Source organism: Aegilops tauschii, chromosome 2, assembly GCF_002575655.3.
Source record: "Aegilops tauschii subsp. strangulata cultivar AL8/78 chromosome 2, Aet v6.0, whole genome shotgun sequence".
NCBI classification, from domain to species: domain Eukaryota; kingdom Viridiplantae; phylum Streptophyta; class Magnoliopsida; order Poales; family Poaceae; genus Aegilops; species Aegilops tauschii.
The window spans coordinates 314,566,768-314,582,251 of record NC_053036.3 but is presented as its reverse complement, the minus strand read 5'-3'; positions in this window follow the sequence as shown (position 1 = coordinate 314,582,251).

The following is a 15,484-nucleotide window of genomic DNA, read 5'->3' as shown; positions in this document are numbered from 1 at the left end:
TAGGTTAATCCAAAAATGATATACAGTTGCTAGTAAATGTATATAAAACATCCAAAAATGATAGTATAACAACATGGAACAATAAAAAATTATAGGTACGTTGGAGACGTATCAACGGGGAGCTATAATTTCATGCCACGACGGAATTTCTGAATTTGGTGCCACGACAACATTCTCTGAAATGGTCACCATGGAAATTTCTAAAATTGCCGCCACATCAACGTTTTTGAAATGAGTGCCACGGCAAAGAAATATTGGACGTCACGACGCTTCAACTAGAGATTGAAGATGATCACGAAGATTCCCAGTGCCCAAGGCTATACCATATCATGCTTTTATGAACCGCCTCAGATGTTTATCTCTTTGTTGTTTGCACCCTTTGATTGCAAAGTAGTCAATTATTGGGGTGATCTCTCACAGTAAATATCAAGTTATAAAGGTGACCTTCCTACTGTTGCAATTGTCTATAACACGTAGCGTTCCGGAGTGCGTCATGTCCACATGAGTGCAGAGAGACGTGAGGTGCAAGATGGAACTAGTTAGGCCATGTTAGCAAATAGCACTCAGTTGTCTTGAAGTTCTAGCATAATCATTTTCAGCATAGAGAACAAAGCATCAAAATATGAACAAGAGTCATATGGGGACATGATCAGCAAAAGTTTGCCCATCGGTCAAAATTTTCGTCATCAATGATGTCCACTGATACGTTTCCAATGTATCTATAATTTTTTATTGTTCCATGCTATTATATTATCTATTTTGGATGTTTTATATGCATTAATATGCTTTTTTATATTATTTTTCCGGACTAACTTATTAACCTAGTGCCGAGTGCCAGTTGCTGTTTTTCCTTGTTTTTGGCTTTTACAGAAAATCAATACCAAACAGAATAAAACTTTATGATGATTTTTCTTGGACCAGAAGAAACCTAGGAAGCTTCGGGAGGATGCCAGAAGACCTGCGAGGATGCCACAAGCCCTAGGGGCGTGCCCAGGGGGGCGCCCCTTAGGCTTGTGGGCCCTTGGGAGACCTTCCAACCACCACTATAAATTCCCAAATATCCCCCTTACGTTAGAGGGCACACCAAAAATACTTTTCCGCTGCCGCAAGCTTTTGTTCTCGTGAGATCCCATCTTGGGGCCTTTTCCGGCACTCCGCCGGAGGGGGATTCAATCACAGACAGCCTCTACATCAACCTTGCTGCCCTTCCGATGAAGCATGAGTAGTTTACCACACACCTACGGGTCCGTAGCTAGTAGCTAGTGTTGGGGAACGTAGTAATTTCAAAAAAATTCCTATGCACACACAGGATCATGGTGATGCATAGCAACGAGAGGGGAGAGTGTGTCCACGTACCCTCGTAGACCGAAAGCGGAAGCGTTAGCACAACGCGGTTGATGTAGTTGTACGTTTTCACGATTCAACCGATTCGAGTACCGAAAGTACGACACCTCTGAGTTTAGCACACGTTCAGCTCGATGACGTCCCTCGAACTCCGATCCAGCCGAGCTTTGAGGGAGAAGTCCTTCAACACGATGGCGTGGTGACGGTGATGATGATGCTACCGACGCAGGGCTTCGCCTAAGCACCGCTACGATATGATCGAGGTGGAATATGGTGGAGGGGGGCACCGCACATGGCTAAGAGATCAAGAGATCAATTGTTGTGTCTAGAGGTGCCCCCCTGCCCCCGTATATAAAGGACCAGGGGGAGGGGGAGGCCGGCCGGGAGGAGGGCGCGCCAGGGAGGAGTCCTACTCCCACCGGGAGTAGGACTCCCTCTTTTCCTAGTTGGAGTAGGAGGGGGAAAGGAAGGGAAGGAGAGAGGGGGAAGGAAAGGGGGCGCCGCCCCCCTCCTTGTCCAATTCGGACTAGAGGAGGATGGGGCGCGCGGCCAGCCCTAGCCGCCCCTCCTCTTCTCCACTAAGGCCCATCTTGGCGCATTAAACTCCCGGGGGGTTCCCGTAACCCCCCGGTACTCTGGTATATGTTCGATAGTCCCCGAAACCATTCCGGTGTCCGAACATAGTCGTCCAATATATCGATCTTTATGTCTCGACCATTTGAAGACTCCTCGTCATGTCCGTGATCATACCGGGACTCCGAACTACCTTCGGTACATCAAAACACAAAACTCATAATACCGATCGTCATCTAACTTTAAGCGTGCGGACCCTACGGGTTCGAGAACTATGTAGACATGACCGAGACACGTCTCCGGTCAATAACCAATAGCGGAACCTGGATGCTCATATTGGCTCCTATATATTCTACGAAGATCTTTATTGGTCAAACCGTATAACAACTTACGTTGTTCCCTTTTGTCATCGGTATGTTACTTGCCCGAGATTCGATCATCGGTATCTCAATACCTAGTTCAATCTCGTTACCGGCAAGTCTCTTTACTCATTCCGTAATACATCATCTCGCAACTAACTCATTATTCACAATGCTTGCAAGGCTTATAGTGATATGCATTACCGAGAGGGCCCAGAGATACCTCTCCGACAGTCGGAGTGACAAATCCTAATCTCGAAATACGCCAACCCAACAAGTACCTTCGGAGACACCTGTAGAGCACCTTTATAATCACCCAGTTACGTTGTGACGTTTGGTAGCACACAAAGTGTTCCTCCGGTAAACGGGAGTTGCATAATCTCATAGTCATAGGAACATGTATAAGTCATGAAGAAAGCAATAGCAACATACTAAACGATCAAGTGCTAAGCTAACAGAATGGGTCAAGTCAATCACATCATTCTCCTAATAATGTGATCCCGTTAATCAAATGACAACTCATGTCCATGGCTAGGAAACTTAACCATCTTCGATTAACAAGCTAGTCAAGTAGAGGCATACTGGTGACACTATGTTTGTCTATGTATTCACACATGTATTATGTTTCCGGTTAATACAATTCTAGCATGAATAATAAACATTTATCTTGATATGAGGAAATAAATAATAACTTTATTATTGCCTCTAGGGCATATTTCCTTCAGTCTCCCACTTGCACTAGAGTCAATAATCTAGATTACACAGTAATGATTCTAACACCCATGGAGTTTTGGTGCTGATCATGTTTTGCTCGTGGAAGAGCCTTAGTCAACGGGTCTGCAACATTCAGATCCGTATGTATCTTGCAAATCTCTATGTCTCCCACCTGGACTTGGTCCTGGATGGAATTGAAGCGTCTCTTGATGTGCTTGGTCCTCTTGTGAAATCTGGATTCCTTTGCCAAGGCAATTGCACCAGTATTGTCACAAAAGATTTTCATTGGACCCGATGCACTAGGTATGACACCTAGATCGGATATGAACTCCTTCATCCAGACTCCTTCATTTGCTGCCTCTGAAGCAGCAATGTACTCCGCTTCACACGTAGATCCCGCCACGACACTTTGTTTAGAATTGCACCAACTAACAGCTCCACCGTTCAATGTAAACACGTATCCGGTTTGCGATTTAGAATCGTCCGAATCAGTGTCAAAGCTTTCATCGACGTAACAATTTACGACTAGCTCTTTGTCACCTCCATAAATGAGAAACATATCCTTAGTCCTTTTCAGGTATTTCAGGATGTTCTTGACCCCTGTCCAGTGATCCACTCCTGGATTACTTTGGTACCTCCCTGCTAGGCTAATAGTAAGACACACATCAGGTCTGGTACACAGCATTGCATACATGATAGAGCCTATGGCTGAAGCATAGGGAACATCTTTCATTTTATCTCTATCTTCTGCAGTGGTCGAGCATTGAGTCCGACTCAACTTCACACCTTGTAACACAGGCAAGAACCCTTTCTTTGCTTGATCCATTTTGAACTTTTTCAAAACTTTGTCAAGGTATGTGCTTTGTGAAAGTCTAATCAAGCGTCTTGATCTATCTCTATAGATCTTGATGCCTAATATGTAAGCAGCTTCACCGAGGTCTTTCATTGAAAAGATTTTATTCAAGTATCCTTTTATGCTATCCAGAAATTCTATATCATTTCCAATCAGTAATATTTCATCCACATATAATATCATAAATGCTACAGAGCTCCCACTCACTTTCTTGTAAATACAGGCTTCTCCAAAAGTCTGTATAAAACCATATGCTTTGATCACACTATCAAAACATTTATTCCAACTCCGAGAGGCTTGCACCAGTCCATAGATGGATCGCTGGAGCTTGCACACTTTGTTAGCTCCCTTTGGATCGACAAAACCTTCTGGTTGCATCATATACAACTCTTCTTCCAGAAATCCATTCAGGAATGCAGTCTTTACATCCATTTGCCAAATTTCATAATCATAAAATGTGGCAATTGCTAACATGATTCGGACAGACTTAAGCATCGCGTGAGAAAGTCTCATCGTAGTCAATCCCTTGAACTTGTCAAAAACCTTTTGCAACAAGTCGAGCTTTATAGATAGTAATATTACCGTCAGCGTCAGTCTTCTTCTTGAAGATCCATTTATTCTCAATGGCTTGCCGATCATCGAGCAAGTCAACCAAAGTCCACACTTTGTTCTCATACATGGATCCCATCTCAGATTTCATGGCCTCAAGCCATTTTGTGGAATCTGGGCTCACCATCGCTTCTTCATAGTTCGTAGGTTCACCTTGGTCAAGTAACATGACCTCCAGAATAGGATTACGGTACCACTCTGGTGCGGATCTTACTTTGGTTGACCTACGAGGTTCAGTAGTAACTTGATCAGAAGTTTCATGATCGATATCATTAGCTTCCTCACTAATTGGTGTAGGTGTCACAGGAACCGGTTTCTGTGATGAACTATTTTCCAATAAGGGAGCAGGTACAGTTACCTCATCAAGTTCTACTTTCCTCCCACTCACTTCTTTCGAGAGAAACTCCTTCTCTAGAAAGGATCCATTCTTAGCAACAAATGTCTTGCCTTCGGATCTGTGATAGAAGGTGTACCCAACAGTTTCCTTTGGGTATCCTATGAAGACACATTTCTCCGATTTGGGTTCGAGCTTATCAGGTTGAAGCTTTTTCACATAAGCATCGCAGCCCCAAACTTTAAGAAACAATAACTTTGGTTTCTTGCCAAACCATAGTTCATAAGACGTCGTCTCAACGGATTTTGATGGTGCCCTATTAAACGTGAATGCGGCGGTCTCTAAAGCATAACCCCGAAACGATAGCGGTAAATCAGTAAGAGACATCATAGATCGCACCATATCCAGTAAAGTACGATTACGACGTTCGGACACACCATTACGCTGTGGTGTTCCGGGTGGCGTGAGTTGCGAAACTATTCCGCATTGTTACAAATATAGACCAAACTCGTAACTCAAATATTCTCCTCCACGATGAGATCGTAGAAACTTTATTTTCTTGTTACGATGATTTGCCACTTCACTCTGAAATTCTTTGAACTTTTCAAATGTTTCAGACTTATGTTTCATTAAGTAGATATACCCATATCTGCTCAAATCATCTGTGAAGGTGAGAAAATAACGATACCCGCCACGAGCCTCAACATTCATTGGACCACATACATCAGTATGTATGATCTCCAACAAATCAGTTGCTCGCTCCATAGTTCCAGAGAACGGCATTTTAGTCATCTTGCCCATGAGGCATGGTTCGCAAGTACCAAGTGATTCATAATCAAGTGATTCCAAAAGTCCATCATTATGGAGTTTCTTCATGCACTTTACACCAATATGACCCAAACGGCAGTGCCACAAATAAGTTGCACTATCATTATCAACTCTGAATCTTTTGGCTTCAACATTATGAATATGTGTATCACTACTTTCGAGATTCAACAAAAATAGACCACTCTTCAAGGGTGCATGACCATAAAAGATATTACTCATATAAATAGAACAACCATTATTCTCATATTTAAATGAATAACCGTCTCGCATCAAACAAGATCCAGATATAATTTTCATGCTCAACGCTGGCACCAAATAACAATTATTCAGGTCTAAAACTAATCCCGAAGGTAGATGTAGAGGTAGCGTGCCGACGGCGATCACATCGACTTTGGGACCATTTCCCACACGCATCGTCACCTCGTCCTTAGCCAGTCTTCGCTTAATCCGTAGTCCCTGTTTTGAGTTGCAAATATTAGCAACAGAACCAGTATCAAATACCCAGGTGCTACTGCGAGCTCTAGTAAGGTAGACATCAATAACATGTATATCACATCTACCTTTGTTCACCTTGCCATCCTTCTTATCCGCCAAATACTTGGGGCAGTTCCGCTTCCAGTGTCCAGTCTGTTTGTAGTAGAAGCACTCAGTCTCAGGCTTAGGTCCAGACTTGGGTTTCTTCTCTTGAGTAGCAACTTGTTTGCTGTTCTTCTTGAAGTTCCCCTTCTGCTTCCCTTTGCCCTTTTTCTTGAAGCTGGTGGTCTTGTTGACCATCAACACTTGATGCTCCTTTTTGATTTCTACCTCCACAGCCTTTAGCATTGCGAAGAGCTCGGGAATTGTCTTATCCATCCCTTGCATATTATAGTTCATCACGAAGCTCTTGTAGCTTGGTTGCAGTGATTGAAGAATTTTGTCAATGACACTATCATCCGGAAGATTAACTCCCAGTTGAATCAAGTGATTGTTATACCCAGACATTTTGAGTATATGTTCACTCACAGAACTATTCTCCTCCATCTTACAGCTGTAGAACTTATTGGAGACTTCATATCTCTCAATCCGGGCATTTGCTTGAATTATTAACTTCAACTCCTGGAACATCTCATATGCTCCATGACGTTCAAAACATCGTTGAAGTCCCGGTTCTAAGCCGTAAAGCATGGCACACTGAACTATTGAGTAGTCATCAGCTTTGCTCTGCCAGACGTTCTTAACGTCGTCAGTTGCATCTGCAGCAGGCCTGGCACCCAGCGGTGCTTCTAGGACGTAATTCTTCTGTGCAGCAATGAGGATAATCCTCAAGTTACGGACCCAGTCCGTGTAATTGCTACCATCATCTTTCAACTTTGCTTTCTCAAGGAACGCATTAAAATTCAACGGAACAATAGCACGGGCCATCTATCTACAATCAACATAGACAAGCAAAATACTATCAGGTACTAATTTCATGATAAATTTAAGTTCAATTAATCATATTACTTAAGAACTCCCACTTAGAAAGACATCCCTCTAATCATCAAAGTGATCACGTGATCCAAATCAACTAAACCATGTCCGATCATCATGTGAGATGGAGTAGTTTTCAATGGTGAACATTACTATGTTGATCATATCTACTATATGATTCATGCTCGACCTTTCGGTCTCAGTGTTCCGAGGCCATATCTACATATGCTAGGTTCATCAAGTTTAACCCGAGTATTCCGCGTGTGCAAAACTGGCTTGCACCCGTTGTAGATGAATGTAGAGCTTATCACACCCGATCATCATGTGGTGTCTCGGCACGACGAACTTTGGCAACGGTGCATACTCAGGGAGAACACTTTTATCTTGAAATTTAGTGAGAGATCATATTATAATGCTACCGTCAATCAAAGCAAAATAAGATGCATAAAGGATAAACATCACATGCAATCAATAGAAGTGATATGATATGGCCATCATCATCTTGTGCTTGTGATCTCCATCTCCGAAGCACCATCATGATCACCATCGTCACCGGCGCGACACCTTGATCTCTATCGTAGCATCATTGTCGTCTCGCCAACTATTGCTTCTACGACTATCGCTACCGCTTAGTGATAAAGTAAAGCATTACAGGGCGATTGCATTGCATACAATAAAGCGACAACCATATGGCTCCTGCCAGTTGCCGATAACTCGGTTACAAAACATGATCATCTCATACAATAAAATATAGCATCATGCCTTGACCATATCACATCACAACATGCCCTGCAAAAACAAGTTAGACGTCCTCTACTTTGTTGTTGCAAGTTTTACATGGCTGCTACGGGCTGAGCAAGAACCGTTCTTACCTACGCATCAAAACCACAATGATAGTTCATCAAGTTAGTGTTGTTTTAACCTTCTCAAGGACCGGGCGTAGCCACACTCGGTTCAACTAAAGTTGGAGAAACTGACACCCGCCAGCCACCTGTGTGCAAAGCACGTCGATAGAACCAGTCTCGCGTAAGCGTACGCGTAATGTCGGTCCGGGCCGCTTCATCCAACAATACCGCCGAACCAAAGTATGACATGCTGGTAAGCAGTATGACTTGTATCGCCCACAACTCACTTGTGTTCTACTCGTGCATATAACATCTACGCATAAAACCTGGCTCGGATGCCACTGTTGGGGAACGTAGTAATTTCAAAAAAATTCCTACGCGCACGCAGGATCATGGTGATGCATAGCAACAAGAGGGGAGAGTGTGTCCACGTACCCTCGTAGACCGAAAGCGGAAGCGTTAGCACAACGCGGTTGATGTAGTCGTACGTCTTCACGATTCAATCGATCCGAGTACCGAACGTACGGCACCTCCGAGTTCAGCACACGTTCAGCTCGATGACGTCCCTCGAACTCCGATCCAGACGAGCTTTGAGGGAGAGTTCCGTCAACACGACGGCATGGTGACGGTGATGATGATGCTACCGATGCAGGGCTTCGCCTAAGCACCACTACGATATGATCGAGGTGGAATATGGTGGAGGGGGGCACCGCACACGGCTAAGAGATCAAGAGATCAATTGTTGTGTCTAGAGGTGCCCCCTGCCCCCGTATATAAAGGACCAGGGGGAGGGGGCGGCTGGCCAGGAGGAGGGCGTGCCAGGGAGGAGTCCTACTCCCACCGGGAGTAGGACTCCCTCTTTTCCTAGTTGGAGTAGGAGGGGGAAAGGAAGGGAAGGAGAGAGGGGGAAGGAAAGGGGGCACCGCCCCCCTCCTTGTCCAATTCGGACTAGAGGGGGAGGGGACGCGCGGTCAGCCCTAGCCGCCCCTCCTCTTCTCCACTAAGGACCATCTTGGCCCATTAAACTCCCCGGGGGTTCCGGTAACCCCCCGGAACTCCGGTATATGTTCGATACTCCTCGGAACCATTCCGGTGTCCGAACATAGTCGTCCAATATAACGATCTTTATGTCTCGACCATTTCGAGACTCCTCGTCATGTCCGTGATCATATCCGATACTCCGAACTACTTTCGATACATCAAAACACAAAACTCATAATACCGATCGTCATCTAACTTTAAGCGTGCGGACCCTACGGGTTCGAGAACTATGTAGACATGACCAAGACACGTCTCCGGTCAATAACCAATAGCGGAACCTAGATCTCATATTGGCTCCTACATATTCTACGAAGATCTTTATCGGTCAAACCGTATAACAACATACGTTGTTCCCTTTGTCATCGGTATGTTACTTGCCCGAGATTTGATCGTCAGTATCTCAATACCTAGTTCAATCTCGTTACCGGCAAGTCTCTTTACTTGTTCCGTAATACATCATCTCGCAACTAACTCATTAGTCACAATGCTTGCAAGACTTATAGTGATGTGCATTACCGAGAGGGCCCAGAGATACCTCTCCGACAATCGGAGTGACAAATCCTAATCTCGAAATACGGCAACCCAACAAGTACCTTCGGAGACACCTGTAGAGCACCTTTATAATCACCCACTTACGTTGTGACATTTGGTAGCACACAAAGTGTTCCTCCGATAAATGGGAGTTGCATAATCTCATAGTCATAGGAACATGTATAAGTCATGGAGAAAGCAATAGCAACATACTAAACGATCAAGTGCTAAGCTAACGGAATGGGTCAAGTCAATCACATCATTCTCCTAATAATGTGATCCCGTTAATAAAATGACAACTCATGTCCTTGGCTAGGAAACTTAACCATCTTCGATTAACGATCTAGTCAAGTAGAGGCATACTAGTGACACTATGTTTGTCTATGTATTCACACATGTATTATGTTTCCGGTTAATACAATTCTAGCATGAATAATAAACATTTTCATGATATGAGGAAATAAATAATAAATTTATTATTGCCTCTAGGGCATATTTCCTTCAGCTAGATGGCTTATTCTCTCTCTTTGATCTTCAATACAATGTTCTCCTCGATGTTCTTGGAGATCTATTCGATGTAATGTTCTTTTGCGGTGCGTTTGTTGAGATCCAATGAATTGTGGATTTATGATCATATTATCTATGAATATTATTTGAGTCTTCTTTGAACTATTTTATGCATGATTGAGATAGTTTTGTATTTCTCTCCGATCTATCGATTTGGTTTTGCCAACTAGATTGGTTTTTCTTGCAATGGGAGAGGTGCTTTGTGATGGGTTCAATCTTGCGGTGTCCTCACCCAGTGACAAAATGGGTAGCGAGCCACGTATTGTATTTTTTCCATTAAGGATAAAAAGATGGGTTGTATCATATTGCTTGAGTTCATCCCTCTACATCATGTCATCTTGCTTTAAGGTTTTACTCTGTTCTTATAAACTTAATTCTCTAGATGCAAGCAGGAGTCGGTCGATGTGTGGAGTAATAGTAGTAGATGTAGAATCATTTCGGTCTACTTATCACAGACGTGATGCCTATATTCATGATCATTGCCTTAGATATCATCATAACTTTGCGCTTTTCTATCAATTGCTCAACGTAATTTGTTTACCCACCATATGCTTTATTCAAGAGATAAGCCTCTAGTGAAACCTATGGTCCCCTGGTCTATTTTCCATCATATATTTTCAGGTCTGTAATGTTAGAAATATGCCCTAGAGGCAATTATAAATTGGTTATTATTATATTTCCTTGTTCATGATAATCGTTTATTATCCATGCTAAAATTGTATTGATAGGAAACTCAGATACATGTGTGGATACATAGACAACACCATGTCCCTAGTAAGCCTCTAGTTGACTAGCTCGTTGATCAATAGATGGTTACGGTTTCCTGACCATGGACATTGGATGTCGTTGATAACGGGATCACATCATTAGGAGAATGATGTGATGGACAAGACCCAATCCTAAGCCTAGCACAAGATCGTGTAGTTCGTTTGCTAAGAGCTTTTCTAATGTCAAGTATCATTTCCTTAGACCATGAGATTGTGCAACTCCCGGATACCATAGGAACGCTTTGGGTGTACCAAACGTCACAACGTAATTGGGTGGCTATAAAGGTGCACTACAGGTATCTCCGAATGTGTCTGTTGGGTTGGCACGAATCGAGACTGGGATTTGTCACTCGGTGTAAACGGAGAGGTATCTCTGGGCCCACTCGGTAGGACATCATCATAATGTGCACAATGTGACCAAGGAGTTGATCACGGGATGATGTGTTACGGAACGAGTAAAGAGACTTGCCGGTAATGAGATTCAACAAGGTATCGGGATACCGACGATCGAATCTCGGGCAAGTACTATACCGCTGGACAAAGGGAATTGAATACGGGATTGATTGAATCCCCGACATCGTGGTTCATCCGATGAGATCATCGTGGAACATGTGGGAGCCAACATGGGTATCCATATCCCGCTGTTGGTTATTGACCGGAGAACGTCTCGGTCATGTCTGCATGGTTCCCGAACCCGTAGGGTCTACACACTTAAGGTTCGATGACGCTAGGGTTATAGGGAATAGATATACGTGGTTACCGAATGTTGTTCGGAGTCCCGGATGAGATCCCGGACGTCACGAGGAGTTCTGGAATGGTCCGGAGGTAAAGATTTATATATGGGAAGTCCTGTTTTGGTCACCGGAAAAGTTTCGGGTGCTATCGGTAACGTACCGGGACCACCAGGAGGGTCCCGGGGATCCACCAGGTGGGGCCACCGGCCCCAGAGGGCTGCGTGGGCCAAGTGTGGGAAGGGACCAGCCCCTAGGTGGGCTGGTGCGCCTCCCACAAGGGGCTCAAGGCGCAGGGAAGGGGGAAGGGGGAAACCCTAGGCTCGGATGGGCCTAAGGCCCACCTAGTGGTGCGCCCCCCCTCTCTCCCCCCTTGGCCGCCCCCCTAGATGCATCTAGGGCTGGCCGCACCCCTTTGGGGGGAACCCTAGATGGGGCGCAGCCCCTCCCCCTTCCCCTATATATAGTGGGGGTTTGGGGCTGCCATAGACATGAGAACATCTCTCTCTTGGCGCAGCCCTACCCCTCTCCCTCCTCGTCTCTCGCAGTGCTTGGTGAAGCCTGCTGGAGTGCCACACTCCTCCATCACCACCATGCCGTTGTGCTGCTGCTGGACGGAGTCTTCCCCAACCTCTCCCTCTCTCCTTGCTGGATCAAGGCGTGGGAGACGTCACCGGGCTGCACGTGTGTTGAACGCGGAGGCGCCGTTGTCCGGCGCTTAGATCGGAATCAACCGCGATCTGAATCGCTACGAGTACGACTCCTTCATCCGCGTTCTTGCAACGCTTCCGCATCGCGATCTACAATGGTATGTAGATGCACTCCCCTTCCCCTCGTTGCTAGATTACTCCATAGATTGATCTTGGTGATGCGTAGAAAATTTTGAATTTCTGCTACGTTCCCCAACAGTGGCATCATGAGCTAGGTCTATGCGTAGTTTCTATGCACGAGTAGAACACAAAGTAGTTGTGGGCGTCGATTTTGTCAATTTACTTGCCGTTACTAGTCTTATCTGTTGGGAATCGTAGCATAATTTAAAATTTTCCTACGCTCACCAAGATGCATCTATGGAGTCTACTAGCAACGAGGGGAAAGGAGTGCATCTACATACCCTTGTAGATCGCGAGCGGAAGCGTTCCAATGAACGTGGATGATGGAGTCGTACTCGCCGTGATCCAAATCACCGATGACCGAGTGCCGAACGGACGGCACCTCCGCGTTCAACACACGTACGGTGCAGCGACGTCTCCTCCTTCTTGATCCAGCAAGGGGGAAGGAGAGGTTGATGGAGATCCAGCAGCACGACGGCGTGGTGGTGGATGTAGCGGGTCTCCGGCAGGGCTTCGCCAAGCTTCTGCGAGAGAGAGAGAGGTGTTGCAGGGGAGGAGGGAGGCGCCCAAGGCTGTATCTTTGCTGCCATCCCTCCCCCCCACTATTTATAGGACCCCTGGGGGGTGCCAGCCCTTGGGAGATCAGATCTCCAAGGGGGGCGGCGGCCAAGTGGGGGGGGGGGGGGGAAGGGTGCCTTGCCCCCCAAGGCAAGGGGGAAGCTCCCCCCCCTAGGGTTCCCAACCCTAGGCGCATGGGGGGAGGCCCAAGGGGGCGCCCCAGCCCACTAAGGGCTGGTTCCCTTCCACTTTCAGCCCACGGGGCCCTCCGGGATAGGTGGCCCCACCCGGTGGACCCCCGGGACCCTTCCGGTGGTCCCGCTACAATACCGGTAACCCCCGAAACTTTCCCGGTGGCCGAAACTTGACTTCCTATATATAATTCTTCACCTCCGGACCATTCCGGAACCTCTCGTGACGTCCGAGATCTCATCCGGGACTCCGCATACATATATCTCTACAACCCTAGCGTCACCGGACCTTAAGTGTGTAGACCCTACGGGTTCGGGAGACATGCAGACATGACCGAGACGCCTCTCCGGTCAATAACCAACAGCGGGATCTGGATACCCATGTTGGCTCCCACATGTTCCACGATGATCTCATCGGATGAACCACGGTGTCGAGGATTCAATCAATCCGTATGCAATTCCCTTTGTCAAATGGTATGTTACTTGCCCGAGATTCGATCGTCGGTATCCCAATACCTTGTTCAATCTCGTTACCGGCAAGTCTCTTTACTCGTACCGCAATGCATGATCCCGTGACTAACGCCTTAGTCACATTGAGCTCATTATGATGATGCATCACCGAGTGGGCCCAGAGATACCTCTCCGTCACACGGAGTGACAAATCCCAGTCTCGATCCGTGCCAACCCAACAGACACTTTCGGAGATACCCGTAGTGCACCTTTATAGTCACCCAGTTACGTTGTGACGTTTGGCACACCCAAAGCACTCCTACGGTATCCGGTAGTTGCACGATCTCATGGTCTAAGGAAAAGATACTTGACATTGGAAAAGCTCTAGCAAACGAAACTACACGATCTTTTATGCTATGCTTAGGATTGGGTCTTGTCCATCACATCATTCTCCTAATGATGTGATCCCGTTATCAATGACATCCAATGTCCATAGTCAGGAAACCATGACTATCTGTTGATCAACGAGCTAGTCAACTAGAGGCTTACTAGGGACAGGTTGTGGTCTATGTATTCACACATGTATTACGATTTCCGGACAATACAATTATAGCATGAATAATAGACAATTACCATGAACAAAGAAATATAATAATAACCATTTATTATTGCCTCTAGGGCATATTTCCAACAGTCTCCCACTTGCACTAGAGTCAATAATCTAGTTCACATCACCATGTGATTAACACTCACTGGTCACATCACCATGTGACCAACATCTAAAGAGTTTACTAGAGTCAACAATCTAGTTCACATCACTATGTGATTATCACTCAATGTGTTCTGGTTTGGTCATGTTATGCTTGTGAGAGAGGTTATTAGTCAACGGGTCTGAACCTTTCAGAACCGTGTGCTTTACGAATATCTATGTCATCTTGTGGATGCTACCACGCGCTATTTGGAGCCATTTCAAATAATTGCTCTACTATACGAATGCGGTTTACTACTCAGAGTCATCCGGATTAGTGTCAAAGTTCGCATCGACGTAACCCTTTACGACGAACTCCTTTCCACCTCCATAATCGAGAAAATTCCTTAATCCACTAGGTACTAAGGATAAGTTCGACCGCTGTCATGAGATCCTTTCCCAGATCACCATTGTACCCTCTTGACCAACTCATGGCAAGGCACACTACATGTGCGGTACACAGCATAGCATACTATAGAGCCTATGTCTAAAGCATAGGGGACGACCTTCGTCCTTTCTCTATCTTCCGCTGTGGTCAGGTCTTTAGTCTCACTCAATACTCACACCTTGTAACACAGCCAAGAACTCCTTCTTTGCTGATCTATTTTGAACTCTTTCAAAATCATGTCAAGGTGTGCTGTCTTTTGAAAGTATCATCAGGCGTCTTGATCTATCTCTATGGATCTTGATGCCCAATATGTAAGCAGCTTTATCCAGGTCTTCCTTTGAAAAACTCCTTTCAAACAACCCTTTATGCTTTCCAGAAATTTTACATCATTTCGGATCAACAATATGTCATTCACATATACTTATCAGAAATGTTGTAGCGCTCCCACTCACTTTATTGTAAATACAAGTTTCTAACAAACTTTGTATAAACCCAAAAACTTTGATCATCCCATCAAAGCGTATATTCTGACTCTGAGATGCTTGCTCTAATCCATGGAAGGATCGCTGGAGCTAGCATACCTTTTAGCATCCTTAGGATCGACAAAACCTTTCTGATTGTATCAGATCCAACCTTTCCTCACGAAAAACTGGTAAGGAAACTTGTTTTGACATCCATCTGCCAGATTTCATAAATGTAGCTAATGCTAACATGATTCCGACGGACCTAAGCATCGCTACGGATGAGAAAAAAAACTCATTGTAGTCAACTCCT